Here is a 24,486-nt window from a genome sequence, read left to right on the forward strand (position 1 = left end):
GAGATTTAATAGAGGGAGAGAGAAAGAGAGAAAGAGAGCGAGAGAGAGAGAGAGAGAGAGAGAGAGAGAATTGATATTTATTATGTTCTTTGGGGTACAATTGGGGGCACAATAATTTATAAAAGTAATACGTATCTTGACTAGATGCGAAAGAAGAAAATTTAAGAGACAGAATGAGAGATAGAGAAGGAGAGGTAGAGAACTCGTAATACGCTCAGCTTACATAACGCAATTACCTCGGTGATTTGTAATGATGATGTGAATCACACCTCTCGCTCAGATGCGAGTCGCGCGCAACGCACACATCGGCCGCGGCGGATGTTGAGACGACGTAGGAGAATAAGTGATATCATTCACGAAGGCACTACACACTCTTGGCGGACGAGCTGCGTTCCCCGCTGTGCGTCATTCTACGTGTATCGAACGGATCGATAATTATCTTGTAAGCGAGATGTTTATACGTAGAAATAAAACCTTATTCTTGTATCGTGTGGAATTTGAAGATGTGTTCTCAACCGAATCTTTTGGATAATCAAATACGTAAGCTCGAGTCTCTATCGTGCTAAGGTTTTCTCACGAACTTTCGCCGGTGGATTCTCTGATTGAATGGTATCGATCTGATTGAACGGTATCGAGTTGAAAAGGGGAAAAAAAAAAAAAGAGAAAAGAAGACGCTGTGGTCTAACAATAAATGCAACGATCGATTAACGTGCAAAGGAGAGAACGGAAGAAGCTTTTCTTCGTCGTGATTTCTTTTTATATCGATTTGTATGCAGTTAACGCTAACATATTTTTTCCCCTCGTGGGAGGGTTTATCTAACGGGTAGAAATAAAGGAAATCGTAAGCGAACAGGTTACGGCCGTGGCTTAAAATTCGACTTGGTACACGCAAGCGTACGTCCGATTCATTTGCGACGGGTCGTATTCACGTGTTTCTTTCCCGTGGTCACTCCGTTTCACTGCGGGAACAAAGGAAAGCCAACGAGCCTGAAAGCGAGACGGAGAGGAGGAAGAGAAAGAAGGAGGAAGTAGAGACACGTAGTACGTACACAGCATGCGCTCGTTTCGTGCGTAACGAAAGGGCGCGGAGGGGTCGCGAAGACGCAGCTGTTCACTCGGGGGTTCACACTCGGATTTTGAGTATAAATTCGTTTGCCCGCCACGTAATCCCGTAATCCCTATAATCAAGCCGTCATAAAAGGTTTCGGCGTTCACACGTTCCGCCTGGTCGTCAGTGCAAAAAAGTGCGGAATATCGCAATGTACAGAGAGAGGATGCATACGTAATATTACGGAGAAAAATTGGAGAGTAATTTTTACCTCGCAAGAGAGGTAATAGTAAACATGTTCCGGCTACTTTTGCCGAATTTCTGACAAACTTCACTTTACCTGAAAGTAAAAATACCGTAAGTGTAAGGTAAAAATATATGACAGTAATTATTTAGTCTATTAAGTGATTATTCTTACAGTAAAGTAAATCATACTATTCTCAAGTCTGTAAAAGCGCGAACCAACTCTCGAGAGACTTTAGACACTTGTATTTACTACACAGTAAAGTAAATTTTGTCAGCGCCAGCAAAAAATAAGGCAAAAAATATATTCGTCGATAAAATTAATTTTACGTATGGTAATTTATAGATTTACTTTTTTTATATTTACAGAGCTTATAAAGTACCTTACAGTGTGACTAAATATTATATAACGATCGCTCATTTATCAGAAAAGTAAAGTAAATTTTATACAAGTAGATGCCTGTCTCTATAAATGGGCCTGCCAGTTTCATAAAATTTACTCGAATTCTAACGCATATTACGTTTCTTCTCCGTGATATAGGGAATACATTATGACATTATTACGGTTATTTTTGTAAAAATCGACCATTGTCTCACGTATCACTGTTCGTCTCGCTGTTCGTAGAGATAAAATTTTATTACTTTACTTGAATTTACTCGCTGGAATTTTGAGATGTGTTCTCTTTGTGTCAGTGTATCTTACATGCTGATCTTAACTATTGCACAAAGATTTTCTCATGAACCTTCGAAAGGTTACGTTACCATACTTAATACAGAGGAATTAATGTTGTTTGAATTACATAAGCTCTGAATTAGAGAAAGTATTATACTTCACTATCGTTTATAAATTGGGAACGCTTACGATTTTCTCGTATCTCACAAAAAGTTGAGTATTTTGATGATAAGTAATTGGAGAGAAATTTTTGAAAATGCATTTTAAAGAGAAGAGATAGACCTGTATTTTTACTTTTTAATTTTGTTTCTACGATATTTCGTTCCTAAATTACATAAAATTGAAAATTGGTATATTTCCAATATTTTCGTTTTGCTTTGAAGAGCTTTAGCTTGATGAAACATCATCGAACATAAAATCAATGAAAAAAATTGTTGCCACGATTTTTTTCACAATAACCAAATTCTTATATAAAAATCTTCAAAAAATATTTTTTATAAAATTTTTTATAAATCGTTTTTATAAAATGTTTTTAATTTTTTTAACTTTGAAATTAAACAGTTTATAGAAAAAAAGCATTTCTCCAAAATTTGTCGAGGATCTTTTAATTTAACTTTTCATGAAATGTGAAAAAATATCGAAATTATGAACAGTAGTGTATTTAGGATGAATAAACATGCAATATCTTTGTAATTTAATGAAAATGTTATGAATAGCGAGAAAGCTGCAGGAAAATAAAAGTTATAAAATGACTAGAAAAAGACACAATATAATTAACCAAATATGTACATTTGCTTTATATCATGTTAATTAAACTGTTAATTTCATGTAACGAATTTTAATAGTCATTTTCAAGTAATAAATTGTTAAGAATTGTCGCGTAATAAATTGATGAGATAAGTGGGAGGAACATTTTAATTCTTTCGTACCTTCGGCTTTCCCAAAAGAGATGCGTTTAATATGAAGACGGTTTTATAGGTTTTTGTGAGGGCGCTTATTTTAAATTTACTATCAAAATTTTAAATCAAAGTGGCGAATTTAAGATAATGACCATGAAAAGCTGAATTATCGGTATATTTCAAATATGAGCTTAAATTTCATTTTTTAAATATATCGTATTATATTGTTACGCGTGCGCGTGGAATGCGTCGTATAAACACATTACTATTTAACTTAAAATGTATTTAGAACAGTAAAAGTTCTCTGAATGAATTGCGCTCTGAATTGTTCTCTGAGTGGATTGCGCACACTTCGATAACATTTATAAACTATAACAATATTTATCATAATAAAGTTGTAATCATATTTAAATAAGATTTTTAAGTAATATAATTAGCATCAATTCTATGATTTTTCGACATAGTATCTATTATTCTTCACTATCAAAAAGTTTGATTTTTTTAAAAAAGTTTAGATAATTATATTTTGCTAAAAATATATTACATTTTTCAAAGTGTGCGATTCTTTTACATGTAGGTTGAATCTTGTTCAAAACAAATCAAGATAAAACCGATAGGATTACTTGTTTAACTCTTCGCGAACTAGGTAGAAAATCAACATGGATCATATATCTCATATCTCATGCTATATTTTATCATAAATATACTATAATTTAGTATGGGTGATAACAATGCACTCCAGTTGCACGAAACCGGCAACATACTTTTTAACAAGTTATAGAAATTCATCTTGCTAAAGTATGTCACACCCCATCTGATTCCTGGAGAGTTCAAAGTTATGATTTTTTTCGTAGGTGGAACATGTACATCCCGGAGGTATGAAAAAGAGTTAAGAAGAAGAAGATAATTCGCTAACATCGTTATGGAAGGGACAATGAAGTTGCTAACAGTAGCTAGTGTTTCTTTTGAGTTCTATAAAAGTTTCACAAAAGTCACAGAGAAAGAGAGAGAGATGGAGAGAGGGAGAGAGAGAGAGAGAGAGAGAGAGAGAGAGAGAGAGAGAGAGAGAGAGAGAGAGAGAGATGGAGGCAACTCACATCTCGAAAGATTGTGAGGAGACAAAACCCATGTTATCCCTCTACTTTATATTAGGTGTAGTAAAAAGTCATCGCGTTTTTTTAAAAGGCATCTATCAGTAAAAACCGCAATTACTTTCTTACCAACAATATAAATATATCTTGATAGAGTAAAGTTTCAGCTTTAAAAATCTCTTTTTTAAATTATACGATACGACAATTTTTAATGGAGTTATGAGCAATTAAAGTCAAAATAATTCTTTTATTTAATCCGCGATAACTCAGTAATCAAAAGTCGTAGGAATATTTAAAAAAAACGATTTTGTAGGGAAAGTATCAAGCTTTCACGATATGTAATCGAAAATTTTCTCAAATTTGTTTTGGACACGTTACAAATCCACAAAGTGAGAAGAAAATTTTTCGTCTTTTTCAGCTCGTAGTTTTTGGTATGTAAAAATTATCAAACTCATATAAACTTAAAAAATGTGATAAGCTTTTAAAAGTAGAGATTTCAAGCTTTAAAACCCTTTTTTTAAATTCGAATTTCATTCATTATTGACGAAGATATTGTATATACAACTTTGAGCTAAAAAATACGCGATGACTTTTTACTACACCTAATATTATATTATTCGCTCTTCCTATCCGTAACAGCTAAAAGTTTTGTGAGAAATGCGAGATAGGAATCCACACAATGAAGGATACATGATTATATAATCGTAAACATTTAACGTATTAATTTCATATAACTCTGTAATACATCGAAAATGCACACGAGAGAAAGGTTGATTTTCAACGCATACACTTTTTTTATACGATGTGCGTTAAAATCGTATCCTTGGGATTATTCCCAAAGATTTCATGTGCAATATCTTTGCTGAGACGATAAAACGGAAATATATACATCTACATAAGTATAGAATTAGCTCGAAAGAAGAAAGAATATCTACATCGATATTTTCGGTGTTTCTCGAGTGTTGCGCAAACGTCACTCCCATAACATCCCTCTTGCAAAAGCAACATAAAAACATTGAACGTGACCCGATTCACTCGGGTTATTCATAGCGACACACAGGGTAAGTCGTCTTCCGACGTAGTGTGTCAAACGTATATTCGTGCATGGCGTACGTGTGCCTCGACGCCTTGACTGAATAACAGATTGAGGATGACGTAAGCTCGTAAGAGATTCAAAAGAGTTAATTTTTTGTTGTTGTCGATTATCACCTACACTTACCTAACTTTGTTTTATCGTCTTTGGACTATAAAAGATAATTGGATCTCGGCGTTACTCATCTTGGCAATGAAAGAATTACTTGAATCTTCATCAAAATTTAAGTGTGAAGTTACATATTTGATTTTATTAATTTAGTTCTCTAAGAAAAAAACCTAATTAACAGGAAATGCTGGAAATTGAAACTTTTCTTAGTTATATTAAAGTTTCTTCTTTCGTTTCTCTCTTCCTCTCCCTCTTTTCCCTTTCTCTCTCTCGCTTTAACGAGAAAGATTAAGGGTTAATTTTGCTTTGCCTCAGACCGCAAGCTTTGTGGATGTGTACCAACTCACTACGAAGCCGCGAGGCAGTAAACGCTCTGTTGGGGATTTTGTCTTTTAGCTATCCTAAATTCGTGCGTGCGCGTGTGTAATGGAAGATAAAAGAGAATCTATCAAAGAAACTTGTCTCAGATTAGAAATTCATCTTTTGTTTTACGCTTTTCAATGGAGCTTGATTAATTTTTTGTCCGCTTATTACGACTCGACTCGATCAATTAGCTGATTCTACAAAATCGATCTTTTTTTTTTTTACCAAATTTTCAAGGAATATTCTTTTTCAGTTTGAGATGACAAAGAAATGTGAGCATTCTATTAAACTTTTATTAGAAGTTGCTAAACATATACATAATATTATTGAATAACAATAACAATTCCTTGGTTTTTTTTTAAGAGAGCTCGATGAAGTAGCCGAAAGATTTATAATTTATAAGATATGAGGTTTGAAATAACAACTCAACGTGAATATTTGAAAGAATATATAATTTGTTCACGCAATAACTTCTTCTTTTAAATACCCTGTCATTATATATTTTTAATTTATATTATTTAGAACTTTATATTATTTTTATTGTTTAACAATAACTAATAATACTAATATCTACAAAATATTCTATCTTTTATATAAGGGAAATCGAGCGAGGCCAGTTATTGTATACCATATGGGATTGATTATCAAAATGCTTATAACTCAATCAATAGTTTTAATCTCTTTAGATCGATTTATTTTATAGAATATATTTATGAATATAATATTTTATACATATAGGCACATATGGCTTTTTATTTTTTGTATAGAAACTGTAGTACACAAGCGAATTATGATCAAAATAACTTACTTTGCTTAAATCACTTATTTGAACGATGATATATTCAAAAACAATATTTTTTTTAATACCTAAGGGATGTAGGTATATTATAATATATATAATGTTTTGAAAAAAAAAAAAATACTAAATTAAGAAAGTAATTGGACTCCTTATAATTGTACATATATAAAAAATTAAATTGCAAAGAGGGCTAATATGGTGTCAACGCTATAAGTAGTGCGTAAAAATTCTTTCTAAATTATTATTTAATAGATGGTATACAAATAATATACATTTAGATATATATATATTTTAATATTTTAAAATTTTACATCTACTTTTTTCTGAAAATCATTCAAATACTGTGATAATTGGTCTCCTCTATTATTTTGAACTAAATAATATCTATATATTGTTCTTTTTCTTTAATATTCTCTGTATAACTATAAACTTTATTAAAACAATTAATGACTACTTAACAACGTGATGTATAAGATTATATTCTAGAAACTGAAATATATAAAAAGTTAATACATTTTAAAAATATATTTAAAACACATTTTATTAATTTTACCGAGAGTTTTACTTACTAACGGTGGATTCAATCTTCTCTATTAGGAATTATTACTTCTTAATGTCTTGGCATGATCTCAATTAATTTTTCAGCACATAAAACAGATAGCGATTGCCATCTTTTGATTACATAGTACTAAAATTTTGGCTGAAAAATAAAATCTCTCTGTAAAAACTTTATCTTATGATATATCGTACATTTTCTCTCGCATTAATAATTTTTTTAAGATACTTCTAATTGAATTGGAAAGGAATTATTAACATTTCAAATTGATTGTGTTGAAAGTTCAAAAGTAATCGGAGCGCAATCGTATTTCTCAGATAAATTCATTTAAGATATATATATATGTATATATATATATATATATATACAGGGTGTCTGTTAAGTAAGGTCGGAGCCGCATTGGGGGTGTAGAGGGAGTCGTCAAGGGGAACAAAAAAGTCTTATATCATTTTTGCAATAGTTAACAAGATATTAATTACTGAAAATGGCCGAATATTGGTCTTCTATAATTTTTTTCTCGAATACGATCAATTTTACAAAAAAATTATAACATGACAATTGTTTATTTTCTTCTCTAAGAATTTTTTAGTACTGCATTTTCTTATTTTTATTATTATGAGAAAATACGGTATTAAAAAATTCTGAAAAGATTCTCAGAACTTTATTTTTCAAGAAAATAAACAATTTTTGTCTCTTACAGTTTTTCTGTAAAGTTGATAGTATTTGAGAAAAAAATTATTAAAGATCAATGTTCGGCCATTTTTAATAATTAATATCTTGTTAGCTATTGCGAAAATTACAAAATACACTCCCAATGCGGTTCCGGCCTTACTTAATAGACACCCTGTATATGTATTAATTTAACATCTGACTTTAACTGTAAAGATGCTTGTCATATTGAGTTTATGTATAAATACTTTTGTATTAAGCGAAATGTGCAATGTGTATACTGGTAATGAAAATAGGGATAACGCTAAACTACTACTGGAAAAAAAAATCGTTATTGGAGCGAAAGGGGGAAGTGGAGCACACAAAGGTCACAAGCCTCTAGGAAATTTTCTTAATGCGGTCCTGTATAAAAGAGTTAATTTTTATCTATTGGATATTTTCTGCTTCACATGGAATCGATTCTTCGCCGAGCGATATCTTAGACGATTGAGTCAAATCATCGTTTTCGCTTGTGGAAAGAAATATGACCGGCAACGTTCACCGCCGCAAGAAATTTCCATGCAAATGTCTCGTGATCGATATCCTCCACCAACACCGATCGCAGCACCTTTCTCCATTCTGGTTTCCGCACGCACACCGTCGCCCGTTTCTCGTCACTTTTCCCGTTGTATGTTCGTTGAGCGGGTGTTTACCCCAGAGGAACAACGAGAGCGTTTTGCCTGGCGCGCGTAGCGTACACAATGCAAATTTCCGAATCAACAATTTAAAGCCGTCTACTCTACTAGTTTAATTAAGGGTTTCGGAATTTCTTCGGCCGTTAGAAACCTCGATTTATTTCCCTCGCGGAGATAAATAGTACGACGAACTTGTTTCAAGTACACTCGATGATAACGACTTGTGTCTTGAATATTTTTCTCGGATCCTTCTCAGTTTTTATAATTACGTGCAAAAGATGCATAATTCTTCTCTTAATTTGCATGCAGACAGTTTCCGAGTCTTGCTCTGAGTTATTAATATAACAAGTAATTTCTTATGGAATGATATTAACATAAGTATAATATATGCTACGTACGAGTATATATGTATAAAATATAGAATAAAATCTCTTTTATGCATTTCGTTTTTAAGAAAAATAATTCTCAACAACTCTTTCTTATATTTGAATATTTTGGAAAAATTCTAAAGAAATTCTTAATTTGTTATAAATATGTGCATTAGCGAATTTGTGATGTGAAAGTGACTTTCTGCTAATACATATAAATAAAAAAATTATGGTTAACCAATAGTACCAATAGTTATACAGTTTTTTTTATAAAAATAAAAAAAAGTTTCGCTTTTTCTTATTTTTATAAAAATTTTTTACGCTATTCTAAATTTTATCGATTTTATCCTATACTTTTATTTATTTTTCCGTGAGGAGAATCATTCCTTCTTCAATCGAATCATCAGTTGAAGAATATTATATATTTAGGACGATGATGAGACGATATAATCGAAACAACGACATGAAGATAAATATCCATTATGCATCATTGATTTTTGTCGGTGCTATTATTATGCGCCATTGAATCCTCATCCATTGTACGCAATGTGTCGTGTCTTACTACACCCAATTTCACGTAGAACTTAATTGTTGACTAGGCGCAGCATGTGCTTGACTAATATTTGCTTGACTGTCGCACGTAATCAGTATCCTGGCCTTCGGAAATATTTCCCTGACTAAAAATAGTACTGTTACGTTAAATGTTACTTTAATATGTCTCTTTCACGATTACGAAAAAATTCCTCAGTTATATGAAGTAAACTTTTTTATTTTTAACATTGCTACTTTCAATAAATTAATGTTATAAGATGCAGTTAAAGCAAAGTTTTGTAGCAATAAGGGGAAGGGGGGAGGGGGAGGTTAGTTCGGATGAAAATCGTTACTTTATTTTTTCGGATAGAAGACGTAGGTAAATCAATTTTGAATCGATAATTTAATAAAAGTATTGTATATTATTTTCTTACCTAATGGTCATACTTGCTTCGCTACTTATGTTGAGTATTCGGACAGGGCGCCGATAGTGTTGGGTACGTCTGTATCTGACGGATCGATTCGCAGAATTCTGTTCTGACTTTGTAGAATCGGGGGATGAGGATAACCGGTCGTGGTAAACGAGAAAACGAATTTTTGGAGATATAGCACTTACACTTACCTAAGTATAGTCTCACGAAACGGTCATCAATAAAATTCTTTCAGCGATTGTTAATAACTCTGTAAGTTTTGACGATCGGTCTATCCGCTGGATTCTTGGCCGCAAATAAATGTCTTTGTCAACAAGAAGAAACAGAATTTTTATTGCTATTATACATGGAATTCCTGTGCTCCGATTTCCTTCGTCATCCATTGACGTGGCAACGATCGATCGACCTTGTGGCCAATCCATCTCAACGGTCGTGTCGTTAGTGCCAAGACAGTTACGCAACAATTTATGTGTTGACAATTTATATATTGAGAAATAACATTTAAAAAATATCACTTTTCTGTAAACTAACCCCGTGTTACGGTGTAATTTCAGACATGTAATGGGATTAGTTCGAATGTAATGATAACCAGACAATTTTTGCAAGGATATGTTTATATATCACATAAGAATAAGTTTAATGCTTTTCGTTTAATGTTTACTCCTTTCAACGTCTTTCTCTTACGGCTTATATATAGCTCGCATTTCATATATCCCATTTTTTCCTTTCCTTTTATTTCTTTTTCTGTAATATTACTTTGTGGATACGAGTAAAAACATAAATGTAAGCCAAGTAATTATATTTATTGATTTGTACATTTTTCCTTTTCGCATCACACACACATATTGCATTATATTTAAGTGTAAGTCATCGCAGCGTGTATAACGCGTTTTTGTTTAACGAAAAACTGACAAATGAAGCCTTTTGCAAAAGGTCCCACACTCGTGTGAGAGAACAAAAAGTTCTCCACTGCTCCGCCTCCATTCTCTCGCCCAATCCCCCGTGGCTTGCCTTGGTTGTACGCAAGTCCCGCAGCCAACATCTGTTCCTATTACCTTCTGTCGTTAATTGTTATTACACTTACGACACGGTGCACGTTATTCCTAGTGACGGCCATTAAACTTCCCCATTACATTATTGCCATTACATTATTGCCGGTCGATGGCGGCAATGGCGTTCGTGGCTTTTTCTCGGTCGACGAGCACTTTTAACTGTGCGAACACTTACCTGGAAGCGACGATTTCCCGGTGCTAAAAGCATGATTTACACGCGCAACCTGATTAAAATGTAGCCACGATCAAGCGGTTACATAACCTCCATGACTCTCGCTGAAGCGCTGCGCCGTCGCTGCTAACCGGTAAACCGCTAAGGGCATTGTGTACAAATTTGGGGTATTACTGGGCATTACTTGAGAGAATTGTGTATTATAATAAGTGGTATGAAATTATACAACTAGAATATCAATGGGCATTATTAAGGCATTAGTGGGCATAAAAATTGGGCATTATTTGGGAATTATTTGGGCATTATCCGGCCATTAGTATATAGGCGTTGGTGTTCACAGTTTTGATAAGCTGTTTACCTTGCGCTGTTAACGCTTTCACAGAAATAAATGACTGACTGCGGGCAGATGCTTTCGCGTATACACAAATGTCCGCGTTAACTAAACGCGCGCGTTTATTTTTGGTAGCATCTTTGGCGGAGTGCGCGTCTTTACGCGACGGCGTCTTTCTCTCTAGACTATTATTTCTCGCATTTTTATATCCATCGATCATCTAGCGAAGTAATATAGTGTATAAACAAACTAGGTATATTTTATAATTTATATTATAGCGAACTATACACATTACACACTTAAAGAAAAGTATCTTGGTATTTGTGGCTGTAATTTACTTAATTAATTTTATTCTGTAACAGGTGTTTTTAATTCACTTCCTCTTTACATTACAGAACGATCTATTTGTGGATCAGACATGGAACCTATCACAACGATTGCGCGGCACAGTTAAGGTAAAAGATCTTTATGTTTCATATAAGAGTATCGTGCGCTTTGATTAACTAATTAATAATAAGTGGAAAAATGACAACACAGATAAACCCTTCGCAATGAATATAATAAAGTGCAGTGAAAAACCTATAATTGGAAGAATTTCATTAAAATCATAAATATGTCATAATATTGTATGTTATAACCTCTTAAAATTAACGTTCTAAATTTCTTTTAATTTATTTTATATTAGTAAAAATTTTATCGATCTTTGATCTTTAACCCCTTTATAGTCAATTGATTTGATTCATATTTTGCTTCGGTGAAGCTAAAATCTTTAAGTATTTATTACATTAAACGAAATTTGAAAGAGTTAAGTCATTTTTGTGAAATCTTGCAAATAGACGAACGAATAGACGGATCAACATTGTGAATTCATAAAGTACTTTGCTACAACACTTAATAAGCGAAGAGTGCAGGCTTTATTTAATCAAAGTTAATTTCAATACATATAATATTTTTGTATGAATTTTACAATTTGCATTTTATGCAAGCTGTGCGGTGATTATTTTTTTACATATAATTTATTATATATTTATACTAGAGATTCATTTTTTTTTTATTTTGATTATTTCTCTAACACGTACATTTTTATGTTCAAAACGCTTTTTAGGCTTTCACGGGTATTTTTATGTTCACTTGATCTCAGATGACGTCGATCAAATTAAATAATTTCAATGGATAATGTTTTTAAATTTGATATTTGTATATTATAACGTACTTAAATTCTGAAAGGGTTAAAAGTAATATTTTAGCACACTATTAGCACAAACTAGCACAATTGAAAAAATTGAATAATACGCAAAGTAATGGACTCTGATCTAAAAATAACTTTTTTTCCATTTTAAACGTATTTTTCATAGTACAATTTTAATATTTACGCACAATGTACAAACCTAGCGCAATTCAGCATAATTCCCAAAATAAATTAATCATATTATAAAAGTAGAGGGCTAACTTTGTATAGGCGATTCGTAGCGGTGCGAAAAGAAAATAAGTAGGAGAAAAATAAAGGGAATAGCAAATTAAAGTATTTGACAGCAATGTAGGAGAAAGCGTTTCTAAATTTGACAGAGCGGTGTACATATATACACAGGATGTCAGAACTGTTGCCGGAGTAGTGTTTAGAATTTTATTTGTCTCGATCTTGAAATACACTACTAAATTAAAACTAGAACATATCGTAATATCACAAATTAAATTGACAAGCTTTATATTTAATAATGTTGAACGTTTGCTTAGCTGCCTTCTCCCCCACTTAATCAAATCTTAATGAATAAATTGTATAATAATGTACTATTTATGCGCTCTGAAAATCCACAAAAAAATATTTGCGCTTATTTTGTTTAGTCGAAAAAAAATTTTTTTTGTGGGGAGGCTATCAGTCAGCCCTCCCCCCCCCTCCCCTTATGTTAATAATAATATCGAATAACATTGAAAAATCAAATACACAGGATTAACGCTATTTATGCGCTTTTATATTCACATAGTTTCAATTTTTGCATTGAATCCCTTATAAGGCGCACTTCCCTTTTGGAGGGAAACAAACAGTCATATTCATCCCTAAGTCGTTTAAAATTGGAGAATTACGTTATCTAACTATGCAAAATATATCTTCGATTTATGCGCTACTATTTCCAAGCAATTTTGATTTTTGCGCTGCAATAGTGATCGTCTCATCTTTGTTTAACATTGGCAAACAACAAGGATGTAATGATCCATTGTGTCAGATCGTGTTGGAAGGCACACTATGTCAATATGAAAGCGCACAAATAGCGCATTAATCCTGTGTATTTGATTTTCCAAATTGCTTGTTATTAACAACGTGGAGAGACTGACTGACAGTCTACTCAGTCCTCCACAAAAAAATTTTTTTTTAGCTAAACGAAATGAGCGCAAACATTTTTTGCGGATTTTGAGAGCGTATAAATAGCGCATTATTATATAATTTATTACGCAGACGTTAATACTGATGTTAATTTGCATCTTAAAGCATTGTAAAAAAATTCATTTGGAATTAGAAAAAGTATTGTTTCAGCCAGAGTTCGAACCCTCTCTATATTCTATGACGTACGTCCTTATCAGTTCGACCACTGAGGCATGTAGTCATATTTATCACAATAACCAGTACATGTTGAAAAAAATGTGTTTTTCAGGCGATGTAAATAAACAAAAATAATAGTGCAAGTGAAAAATCGATATGTATAATAACAAAAATAAGAGCAAAGAAGTGACGGACTTAATTCTATTCTCTAGCGTCGATCTTTACATTTAATGATCTTTACAATTTAATGAAAATTTTTACAATTTTTACAATAACTAATTAATTTGTATTTGCATTTATTTCGATCGTACGATTTCTCCAGCTCTTGCGACTTTTTTACGTGACACTATTAGATAAAGTGGTCACTTCAAGTACGTTTAAATGTCAACAAGAGGTTGAGCTAGGTAAGTGTAACCCACACACGTTATGATTTGCGCGAACGCGTTAATTGCGGGTCATTGGGTCAAACTAATGACCGGTTCACACGTTTCCACCTGTGCACCATATTGCGCTTCGAGAAACGATTTCTCAATGCGCTCTAGTTACAGAGCCAGTGAGTAACCATGTTGCGAGCGTCGGTTATTATTAGTTTTGAACTTGGCGAAGTTAAGAAAAGAAAGTTAATGTTATATAAAGTTAATATATATTGTATATAAAGTTACAATCTACAGAGTTATGAGTATAAGCGCGTAATGAAAACAAATATTTTCAAAAATATTTTACAGTATAAAATCAGGGATCACGATCTTTTTTTCGATCACTTCCAACGATTAGAACCAAGAATATTTGTGAATGATGCTTACGGGAAGTAGTCATTGAAAGAAGTTGACGATCATCCTCGATGCGCTATCGTACGAGAAAACAATATTTCATAACAGATAAGACGAACGATGCTGTCCGCGATTCACAGAGAACCTGGCATTTCCGCGCGTGGTAATTACTTTTTTCTCTTGTGCTCCTTCTATCCTTTACCGGCGCTTTCGACGTACCGTGGGAAAAATATATCGATCATAGCTGACGCGGATGCAATCGTGCGTGTCTACAACACTGAATGGTAACACGACCATCGCTTCTCGGAAATATTGCTGCCAACTCACGGAGAAATTTATTATATATTTCTCCTTCTCTTGAATCAATACGAAAAGTTTAATTTTGCACGAGGTCGGATCATCTCGTAAAAAGATTTGTAATTTTTTTGCAAATTATTCAGTTTATCGCAGAGATAAGTGGACTGTTTAGATAAAATTCGGACAGTGAGTTTGGGCCGAATTTTATATCTGAAGATTAATCTTGAATATATTTTTTCTACAAGATCCCGTACATTACACCGCAAGTCTCCGTAGATGAAAAAAAACTTATTGTACTTACAATTAGTCGCACGCGGAAAGAAGAAAGTTTTGTATAATATTTATGCGTTCTATCGAGAAAAGTTTATGCCATACGTAATCATTTTTCTCGGGAAAAATGATGCTCCGCCCACGTTACATCTCGCGACAACAGAACAGTCATGCGTCCTTGATATTCGAGATTATTAACTTTGGAAAAGTCGTAAAAATATTTTTACGCTCATTAAATAGCTACAAAATGAAATAAAAACAAACGGCAATCATACTTTTTTATTCTGATTTTATTTTATGCGTACAATATAACGCATACCGTAATCTATCTTTTATAGATTTTCCATTATTTTGAAACGAAACATGTCTTGCGTACGATTTACTTTTCAGGCGCATTGGAATGGGAATCTCCTGTAAATATTTCTAACACGTTTATATTCTATGGAGAAGTGCCTTATCCAAAAGCGCACGTCGTGGAAAGTATGCGTTCATACTAGAAAGGAAGTTTATATTATATGTATATAGCATCTAATATGTCCCGAGAATATTGATTCATGAAAAATACATTTAGTTATTACATGAATAGTGCGACGTGCAGTGATGAATTTAAAAAAAAATCGCTATATGTGTGTATTTTTTGGTCGAAGATAAAGAAAAGAGTTTATATAAAATGTATATGAATATTTCGATAACATTTTTTCATTAAAATTATTAGAAGATCGTAGTTTTAAATCGGAAAGAAAATAAAATAAATTTTTCAAATTACGAATTTATGTAACAAGACATATATTTTATATGCTTTCTAATGCGTTGATTTAATGAATAGCCAAATTATAAAAATTTCAAAACACAATAATATTTATAACATAAAAATGAGATATATTGTATCAAACTTAATTTTATTATATGTTTTAGTAAAGGCAAATTATTCTTACAGTTTTATATAATCAAGTTTACGTTATAATGTTACGTAAACAAATTAACTGAAATATACTTACTTATTTATGGAAAAATTAACGATTTAAAACAAATGTTTGTGTGTGTGTGCTAATTTTCAAAATATCATTTTTAAAAGTTAATCCGGGAGTACACATCTGGGATATTTTTTACACCTCAACGTCAGAAAAACGAAGCTCACATTACAGTAGTTTACTTCACCGATCGGGAATCTATACTTACCTTTCGATCGAAGTTTACAGAACATAACCCATATAACAGACAGCGTGTACTATATATTTATTCATAGTAGTAACCTAATGAAACCCTCTGGGATGTAAAAAATACCCCAGGTGATCATTTATGTAATAAAAAGATCAAATATGGTAAAAACGTATATTATCATTTTGAAATATAAATATGAAATATAAATATGAAACATTTTTTTTCCGCGTACTTATATGTATAATAATTTATTTTAAAACAATACATAATATCTAATAATTATTAATATAATAAAAATTATTATTCCAAATTAAGTAAAAATAAATTATTTTTAATAATTATAGAAAAGTCGACGCAATAAAAATGACTTTATATGATAACGACGTAGCCTCACTTTAAGTTATTATAAAATAAATTTTACATAATGTATTTTATTATTTTTTTTAATAAGTAGTTTACGAACATTTAACTACACAATTTCAATAAACTCGTCTTATAAAAGTGTTTTATTAACTAATATCCTCATTTTTTATAAACACTGTCACAATAAGCTACTTAATGCGCTTTTTCCATTTGTTTAATATTTCCTTGGTTTTTTCTTAATTTTTTCAGAAAATGTTGATTGTTCTTACATAAGGTAAGATAATATTGAAGATAATGTTGAAGTGTTCTTACATAATGTCCTTAGATAATAATAAATTTTATACATATATACGTAGGCTGCTGGAAAAGTTTCTGCAAACATTATAAAAAAAAACATGTAAAATTCAGTAAATGGCTTTATTGTTTTTCGAAGTATTCGCCTTTAAGATCGATACATTTTTGCATACGCTCGATTCAATTTTCGAAGCATTTCTTCCACTCTAAGGCTGTAACCTCAGAAATCAGTGTACGAAATGTTTCAACAGCTGCTTCAGGCGACTCAAATCGCTCACCACGCATCTTATTTTTAATGTTTGGGAACAAAAAGAAGTCATTATGTGATAAATACGAACAATGAGTCATCAATTTGATATTGTTACTGGATAAAAAAATCAACGGTTTGACGTGCTGTGTGACAGCTGGCGTTGTCATGATGAAGGATGATGCGACGATTTCGGTTTGTTCTACGCAATTCGTTTATGACTTCTGGCAAACAAATTGTTGTATACCAATCAGTATTTACAGTCGATCCTCTGAAGCCACGGTTGTCACATGTCCGGTATAATATAACCGAAGAAATGATTTGCTTGGCAGCATTGCGTGAACGAACAACTTTTGTTGATTTCGGTTCATTTTGAAATATCCAAACAAATTGTTGTTTACTTTCGGGCTCATACGAATAGATCCATGTTTCGTCCCCAGTAACGATGTTGTAGACCAAATTTGACCGACCTCGGTTGAATTTCTTGAGCATTTCTTTGCTCCATTTAACACGAGCCTGTTTTTGAGCTTCGGTCAAATTGTGTGGGATCCAACGACTGCAAAGTTTTCATACGCTCAAGTGATCATGCAAAATCGTATGTATTGCTTTCATGTCAATGCCTAAGAATGCCTGAATCTCGCGGTATGTTATATGCCGGTCTCGCTCAATCATTTCACGCACAGCATCAACATTAGTGGCAACAACAGACGTGGATGGACGACCTTCACGGAATTCATCACTAAGAAAGATACGTCCACGCTGAAATTCGGCAAACCAATTATAAACAGTCCTATTGGATGTTACTTCATCTCCAAAAGCCAAATAAAGTCGATCGATGCATTGTTTTGGAGTTAGATTACATTTGTAATCGTAAAAAATCATTGCCCGAAAATTTTCACGCGAAATTTCCATTTTCTTACAAAATAACTTCTTTTAAAATACTATGCAAACAAAACTAATTGGCTTGGGTACAAACTGTCAATTGAATTATAGGTTAAAAACGTCTAATTTTACGGATATGATAGTAGCAGAACGTTGGCGCCTGGAAGTACTAGATTGCAGAAATTTTTCCAGCAGCCTACGTATACTATATATAGAACAATCACTAACAAATAATATATCTTTAATTAACAATAATATATTTTTAATAACAATAATTTTAACTTAAAGGGTGTAAAAAACACTCCAGGTAACTATTTACGTAAAAAAAAGACGTGTGCACTCTTGAATTAAGACAGGTCGAAAAAATTGTAAAGTATAATACTATGTTTAACATATTTAAAGTGAATAGTAAATGATATGGGAAAATTTAAAACTCAAGCCAGAATATATTAATAATATTGAGTGACTTGTTTTTCTGCTATACTCATTTCAAACAAACATAAATTTTGGATAGAACCAATAAGAATATATAACTAATTATTTCTAATCGATCATTTTGGATCATTTCAAGTAATATAAGAAATAAAGCTCCTCAATTAAATTCATAAGATGAAAATGCAAAATTATATGTATATATTCATATTTTGACATTTGACCAGCTTTTCATGAAAATAGTAATTGTGTACAATACTATACGCAGTTTGTTACATAGATATTAAAAATATCTTAGTATCTCTGCAAATTGACGAGGGAGACAAATCATAGGATATTATCATTTGGCAAAACTATCTGCGATCAAAATGAGTTATTAGTTTTCTCATACCCAGCATCGGCAATATCAAAACGAAAAAAGCATTTGGAACATCTCCAAAATTTCGCCGCTCCGTCATCTGGCTTCTCAACGGCTGTATTATCGGCGCACTCGTAAATGCGAAATGAAACCGTGGAACGTATTGCGATCTCGGAAAAGGAGAAAATCGACTATATAAAAATAGAAACATAATTTTTTACTTAATCAAGCTAGAATTTATTATTCGTACGAACTTTGAAGCGCGAATAATGAAAGTTACATAATATGTTTCGCGAGTCAGGGTGAAGAGAAAGATTATAAGCTTTTGATAATGCTGTTGCTCGCGTGCAGTGGTGAATTTAAATATTTAAACTGCCAACAAGATGAAAGCATTAGTGTCTGGATAGAGAACAGAAGAATCGCAAATGCAGCCTTTGCGTCGGAACGTTTTCTATACGGCGTACATTTGGCGAATTTTCGAAGTTTAAGCTTGATATCAACGGGGGAAAAATAATAGACGGTCGTGCAAAAGAAATGAAATGTTCTTAACGAACGAGAATGCTGTGCGCAGTCGCATTGAATGCGCGTGTGTGTTCTATACGCGATGAAAGCACTGCATTCGCGAGAACTTAACAAGTGGAAACATGTAGCTTTTTATCCACGAATCGTACGCAAGGATGGCTCATAAAATGCACTTGCTGAAACGAAATACTGCGGATTATAAGGAGAATTTCGGGAGAATTTTTCTGATTCTTTAACAACTATACACATACAATGAGTACAAAAAATTCGTACAGAGAAAATATTAAAAAAAAAAATTTTATTTAAAAAAATTAAATATTATCCAGCGAGAAATGAGTCATCGAATTGGTGTCGAATCAATATCGATATTGATTACGATATTGGTAAGATTTCAACAGCAATTTGACGTCGATTTCGAATTCGTCGTTTAATTGATAATTATTTCTTGCTGGGTAATTAACAATTTATTCATAAAGTATAAAATAGACTGTATGTTTCTTAAAATTATATATACCAAAAAAATATGTATTAATTATAGAAAATATATCATCTGAAAAATAAGTGAAAATTAAAAGTTCCATTGTTTAGATATTCAAAAAGTATTTGTACAACCGAGAAATTTAACTTATAAAATCAGAAATATAATACATACGAAGCTCATTTGTATATGTTAGAACAGAATGTATTTATTGTATAAAATTGCTAATTGCTGTTTATTTTCTACAAATAAGACTTTTTTTTTATAAAAAAATTTCTTATACATTTCTTGAATACTTTTTGCTCTCACTGTATATGGCTGCGGAGTATTTCTGACTGCTTCAAATTACGAACTGCCTCAAAAACAATTTTGCTGACAAACGTAGCAGTAAGTTATTAATGGACATCAGTCTGAATATTCTTCATCAGTTTTTTAGAGTGGATTTAGACACAAAAGTCTTATAAATTTATATTAAATTAGGAAATTAATGAAAAAAGTCATGAAACTAAACTTTTATCGATTGAATAATGAATTTTACGTCGCAACGGAACCGTAAACCGTGTTGCAATGAGCAAAACGGCTCGATGTGGATGTTGCGTCGTCGTTGCACATTTACGATGCCCGTGCCACGTGCAAGCCAGCTTCGAGTAACAGTCGAACGAAAGAAGATGTGGGAACATTACGTCCTCTATTCTGCGTTCGCGCAACGTTCGTATTATGACGCTCCTCGGGGGGATAAACGTTAAATCCTATCCCACTCCCGCTTCGCATCCTCTTCTTCATAATTCTCGGAAGGATGCTTGTTTTCCCGGGAGTTTACGGTGCACCTATAAATTCCCGAGCGAGCTTTAACGAACGAGGCACGCGTTAAGATGAGGAAGAGCCAGGGCTTAACGTTGGCCTGCTACCGGCCTTCAGTTTAAGCGCGCCGCGTATATTTAGCATTTCTCTTTAAAAGGATTTAGCCTTGAACTGGATCATCGAGGTCGCCTTACTGGACGTCTATCGAACGTTACGAGCGTAAGGAATTGTGAATTGTGGTGTATCGTGTTTGGTGCTTTAAATGTTAAATGTATTTTATTGCAGATTAATTGTGTGAGTAATGCGGAGTGTTTGAGTAATGGGAGTATTTGCAGAATTCTGCGTTAATCAGTGATTAATTATTACACCTATTTAACAATTAATCGTTAAAGAATAAAATAATTCATCGATTCATCGGTTAATTTTCATTTAATATTGTTCATTTATATTCTCATTAATTGAAGATAAACCAAGCTCTGGATAAACGGATCTGGAAAATTGGAAAAAGTCAGGGGAAAATATAAAAGAATCTAGAATTGTTTAACCTTACTCACAATTTCCTGCTCCTGCTCTAAATAATTGTTATAATATTTTAAATATTACATATACCTAACGTTTAGTCTGGTCAAATACGTTCGAAACTCGTACACTTTAAACGATTTTCATAAAATAATTATATTTTATTGAATATTTTTATTTGATCACTCTTTTTCGTCATAACTACATTTCTTTTTTTCGATATTTATTTTCAATATTTTTTGTTAGCTTAAATTTGCATTCAAAATTTCATTATGTTACTAAGCTTCTTTTGCGTCGTTTCTAATAATGTAGACTAACTTTCCTACAATCCTTTGCTTCTAAATGTTAAAATTTACATATTTTATATTGGTCATGGAAAATTTTCCATTTTCTTTTGGAAAATCTGGAAAAGTCAGGGAATTTTAAAATTCATTTTCTGTAACAACCCTGATAAAGATTTAGACTGCGTTCGATTTCAGTACTCACGCGCTGTAAGCTTCATTCTATTTTCTTTTCGCGAGTAATGAATGTTAAAGATAGAATAAAGCTTACTTGAGCGTAGAAACAACGCAAACTTGATAATTAAATTGTTTGCTATGCGTTCATAACTAAAAGCGGGAAATATAAAACAAGGCATTTAAATATTTCCTATTTTGATCAGATAGAATTTATTTCATATATACCGTGCTGAATTTGTGAAATAGGGTGATTAGAGTGTTAATAACGTTGGTGAATTAATTATAGATGTAAAGCAAATTCCGTTAAATAATGTAAATCATTTATATCCAGTACGTACATAGTTGAGATAAATCTATATAGTAATGCGCACAATTTCAATAACCTTGCTTAATATGCGTGCTTAATATGAATGAAATAACTGAGCGAATAGATCACTAAATAGTTTGATAATTTATCAAATCATATTGCTAACAGGTCATTATATAGTAATAATATCTGGATGTTATGTTGCTTAGAAGATGAAATTAAACGAAACGGAAACGTTAATTATTTAATTAAAAGAATGGAAAATATTTTTAAGAAAGTATAGCATTTACATCTTTAATTACTATTGTTGCTGTGGAAATAAAATTAATGAAAGTCTTGTTAATTTAATTACGTATTACACTTTTCCGAACTTATGACAGAGAGAGAGAGAGAGAGAGAGAGAGAGAGAGAGAAGTGTAATCCCGCAGTATAAATATTATTAATAACAATAAGCGATTTGTTTCGCAAGGCGAAGCAGCAACGTCTCGTTATATCGCGTCGCCGTTAACTTACCATTTTTTTCGTATTATTTCCTCCGCTACCTGCACCTTTCATTTCGCTTACGTCAATTCCGAATTCAACGTAGGCGTGTCGCTTCTATTGTATGTGTATTACGAACGTGCGGTACAAACGATACACATGCAAATGTAGTCAGCTATAAGGAGATACGTATTGTGTAAGCGCATATCAAATTAAGAAGGAGAAAGTCGACTCATTGCCTGTAGAAGATGAGCGGGCATATTTGTAAGAAAATTAATATATGCGGCTGATTAAAGATTGTTTCGTTATAATTAAGCGATTGACCTTTGTGAAGCTGGCCCCCCTCATTTAAAAATTTTGAAAAAATGAGCAGAGTTTTGTCCGCCCGAAGAGTTCTAGAGTTCTCAAACGATTTTCGAAAGAATTGATTTCGTTAATTAAAGCGGTGAAAACACCATTTGAAATAACGAGGAGAGGGGAGAGGGTAACTTCACGAAGTTTTGAAGGACTGTAAGTACGGTCACAGCGGCACTCACTTAGTTGAACAACTAAATGACGGTTGCAATCTTCAAACGTCGAATTAAAGATGTACACCCAGCTGCAAACTTGAACTGAGATCTACTGCGACTACCGTTAGAAGTTAATGGCATTCGCTGATGATGGCTCAAAAAGAACCGAAACGTTCTAACGATTATCCTTAATGATCAAATCGAGAGGGAATAAAAATAAAAAAAAGTTCTAGCGCTTTGAAGATTCCAGATTCGAATTTTTTTCAAGTTCATAAAGATCGAAAATTCTTTTTGAAAATCCGGAGTTTTGGTAGCCCCTCGAAGAGGGTTTTAACGATTTTTTTTTTTTTTACGAAAATTGTATGAAGGTAACTGCCTTTTCATGTAGTGATACTATATTCGATTATGGGAAGTCGTTCCCTTATGTGGTAGCTTTCCCTCGAAATTTAATGAATGACATTATCGTCCCCTTCGCGTCGTCGATTCTTTTATCGCACTCTTCTCTGCTGGTCAGGAATAAACGAGCACGTTTCTTCGAGACGAGGACGCACTACACATAAGAAGATATCCGAGACTATCGCGGTCAGAAATAACGTTTCCTTAGGGCGGAATTGTCTCCGCCATATATCAGTCTCGTTGACAATAAAACAGCAGCTTGGTATTCGTGCACGCCGTTTCCAAGACACATTGAGTGCATCGAGAGACGTTCGATTTCCACGACAAGGCGAAATATCCGGTCGATCCGGCCGTCGTCAAACGATATTCCACTGCTGTATTTTTAGTAGCGCGCATGGCAAACTCCGAGCATGGCTCTTACATTTTTCTCTCGTTTTTTTCCTGTAGATTTACGACGATCTCATGATCGACACGTCGGCGGTTTCCTCGCGGCTCATTGAGTCTAGGAAATGTCTCCGCGATATCTACGAACGAAAACCGACGAAGTGGCAAGCGGTACAAAAGAGTCGTTTGCTCTTTCTTTCTCTTTCTCTTTCTCCTCTCTTTCCCTTTCTATGTTGATGAGGCGGTTGTATATTTTCATTACGTTTCACAATTGCTGCTCCACACAAAATATTTCTCGCATGTTATTGCACTTTTTTTCTGTTTGAACAAATACTTTGAATAAAATAAATAAAAATAAATATCGGGCAAAGTAAGAGTCAACACATTTCTTTAAAATTCACAAAAATGTATATTACAAATAACAGAGATAAAAAATTACATAACAAAAAAATTAGAATATAAATTAAGAAATGATTAAAAGTTACAAGTTTCGGCTACCGGTTTGAGCCCTCTTCAGACATTAGCATAACGAAAAAGTCTTAAAAGTAAATTTCTCTTGTAAGTGTACGGACAACGATAAATAACAATTATAAATGGGTGACAGTGAAAAGCTTTAGAATAATAGATAATACTATTTCTATTAACTTCAAGTAAATTTTAGTGTAATAGAATTTCTATTTCAAACTTTGTAAAATGGAAGATTAATGCGAAAGTATTAACGGTAGAACAGAGACAACATACTGTATGTATGTTAGATTACATTTATTAAATCTTATTAGTAACTGCCTCTATCTGCTGAATGATAAATATAAATGTATAAAATTAGCTTCCTTTTTTATGCTTTTCAACCGTTAAAAAGTTACGTTATAAGATTATCGTGAGTTAAGCTATCGGTACACGACGCTTGTTTTCCTGCTGGAT

General features: G+C 32.7%; 1 protein-coding gene across 4 annotated transcripts in view; it reads left to right on the forward strand.

The window, feature by feature from the left end:
- LOC108755222 overlaps positions 1-24,486 on the forward strand; it is a 163,704-nt gene that overhangs the window by 3,895 nt on the left and 135,323 nt on the right. For all 4 annotated transcript variants that reach the window (XM_018498117.1, XM_018498116.1, XM_018498119.1 and 1 more), the window contains one exon: positions 11,497-11,556. The gene's annotated coding sequence lies outside the window, so the exon portion shown is untranslated. The remainder of the gene's footprint in view (positions 1-11,496; positions 11,557-24,486) is intronic.

This window comes from Trachymyrmex septentrionalis, unplaced genomic scaffold, assembly GCF_001594115.1.
Source record: "Trachymyrmex septentrionalis isolate Tsep2-gDNA-1 unplaced genomic scaffold, Tsep1.0 scaffold86, whole genome shotgun sequence".
Lineage (NCBI taxonomy): Eukaryota > Metazoa > Arthropoda > Insecta > Hymenoptera > Formicidae > Trachymyrmex > Trachymyrmex septentrionalis.